Source organism: Octopus sinensis, linkage group LG5, assembly GCF_006345805.1.
Source record: "Octopus sinensis linkage group LG5, ASM634580v1, whole genome shotgun sequence".
In the NCBI taxonomy this organism is placed as follows: Eukaryota; Metazoa; Mollusca; class Cephalopoda; order Octopoda; family Octopodidae; genus Octopus; species Octopus sinensis.
In genome coordinates, this window is record NC_043001.1 from 59,657,583 (window position 1) to 59,660,082 (window position 2,500).

Below are 2,500 nucleotides of genomic sequence, written 5' to 3' on the forward strand. Positions count from 1 at the left end.
CGATAGATATATACAATTAGATGAACTGGGGTAAGAATAAAAATAATAAAAGTCATTATTGTGAATTATTAGAGATTCAAAAGCAAATTCCTCCATTGATTGTGAGATGATGGGGGAAGATTGGTAGGTATTGGTTCCCAAAAGTTTAGGTTAGTCTGGAGGTTTCGATGGAATCTTTGATTTGTATTTAAGATGCCTTGAGCATTACGTCCAGATTTTCTATTGTGGGTTGAATTCCTGATTGTTGTTTGAAAGTTATTTTGGGGTGTAAAGGTCAGGTCGATTGAGTTGCGTCGCGTAGATCATCTGTGGGTTGTGTTAGATAAGCGCGGTGTCATTTCTGCGTTTGTTTTTGGTTTATTTTTCTTCAGGAAGGGGTTATCCGATGCATTTTCTATGTTGAACTGTGTTTCGTAGTTAATAAAGAAATTGATTTGTCTTCGCTGGGAAAGTATATGTATTTGACTTTACCACCTAACAGTGAAATGCACTGTTATTGAAAGTTACAACGACTAGGTTTCATTAGAAACTGAAAATTGTTTCACACTTTCAATTCCAACCAAAGTCACAGTGTTCGATTACGAGACTGATGATGTGTGAATAATGAAAGTAATGTTTCTCCGAATTAGTCAAATCTGTATTATAATAAAGAAAGTCACTTATGCTATCTTTCGTTTTGACTTGCAGAGCTGTCATCTGCGTTTGTTAATTTCCGTAAACATTTTTTTATTTATTTACTTTTGTTTTAAAGTGAAACAGAGAAGAAAATGAAAGATGTATGTACGTGTATATGAAATGGACGTGTGAGAGAGAGAGAGAGGGAGAGAGATGGAGAGGAAGAGAGAAAGAAAAGGAAGAGAGAGAGGAAGGGAGCATGAGAGAAAGTGAGGAAGGGAGAAAGAGAGAGAAATGGTGTGTTGTGTTGTATACGTACATACATCAATACATATGCATACATCTTTTTTACCTGTGCGTATGTGTGAGAGAGATAGAGAGTGAGTGAACGTGTATGATCTCATGTATGTGTAAGTGGCACTGACTTACCCACACTTTCTCTCGCTCACCCCCCACACGTCTATTTCATATACACGTTCATACATTTTTCCCTTTCTCATCTTCACTTTAAAACAACAGTAAATAAATAAAAAAACTTTTACAGAAATTAACGAACAAAACAGCTGATCCGGATGACAGTTCGTCGACACCTTTGAGAGTTATAACGAAACACAGCCGCTGCTTATTATCTATCAACCAAATAAACTATGTATTTTACAAATAAAACAACTTCGGCAACTACGGTAGTCGCACAATTTTGAGGTCATTTTCGGACATATTTCAATTTGCTTCTAATGTTTCCCGTTTGTTCGATGTTTCACGCATGCGTAGAATTCTGCTCGGACAAACATTTATGAAAATCACAAATATTGTATTAAAATTAGCCGCAACCAAAAAAATTGCTTTAAAATACACCCATTTCTCTATATGATATGAGGATATACAGTCACTCTCTCTCATGCACAAAAAGATATATGCATACGTATTTATGGGCGAAGGTAAAGAATACGCCCACCAGGTGTTTAGGGGTTAAGCCAAAAACTAATGGTGTACGTATTCTTTACCTCTGCCTATTTTTGTACGTGTATATGTGTTTGTGTAGAAAGAGAAGAGAGAGAGAGAGAGAGAGAGAGAGCGAGTGAGTGACATTTACACATATATGCATAAAAATTCATATATCACAACACACCTTCACACACTCACTCATTCACTCATTCACTCACTCACTCACTCTGTAACTCACTCTCTTTCTCTCACACACACATATACGCACGCACTCGTCCATTTCATATACAAGTACATCTTTCACTTTCTCTTCACTTTTACATTCTCCTCTCAATTTAAAGCAAATGTCGCTTTTTCACTTTATGCGCCCTTTCAATTTCTGCTCTCTTCAAAGCATAATGAAATTAAAAGAAGTTTAAGGAAATTAACGAACTATCATATGATCCATTGAAAACTTTGCTTCTTCAAACGAAAGAATGCCATAAAATAACTTCCTTTGACACACACACACACACACACACACACACACACACACACACACACACACACACACACACACACACACACTATGTAAAACTTCTGTCCGAATTATGTTATTTCTTGCAGTGTGTCGAGGAAAATTAAAGCTCAAATCCAATTGAAATGATCTTTTTCTTTTGTGTAATTTGTATTTGTGATGAACGTATTTAAAAACCTGATTTTCGATATAAAAGAAAGTTTTCCCAGAAACCCTGTCCTTTACTTCTTCTTTCTAGCATGTCTGAAGTGACGTTTCTACTCCCTCCTTTATTCTTTTCATGAATTTCTCCCGATTCCTATGTTTGCGATACGGGACATTAGACATTCACACACAAAACAAGTTCTCAATATTTTAATTTTTTCCCCCTCCACGCCAAATTCATTTTTTACACTTTCCAAATATTGTTTTCCTAGTAATCCA

The 2,500-nt window shown here is 35.9% G+C and overlaps 1 long non-coding RNA gene across 1 annotated transcript in view; it reads left to right on the forward strand.

Annotated features, from left to right (window-relative positions):
• LOC118763504 overlaps nucleotides 1-811 on the forward strand; it is a 1,036-nt gene extending 225 nt beyond the window's left edge. The window contains exons 2-3 of the long non-coding RNA XR_004999264.1: nucleotides 145-149; nucleotides 453-811. This is a non-coding gene — a long non-coding RNA (uncharacterized LOC118763504). The remainder of the gene's footprint in view (nucleotides 1-144; nucleotides 150-452) is intronic.
• The last annotated feature ends 1,689 nt before the right edge of the window (nucleotides 812-2,500 follow it).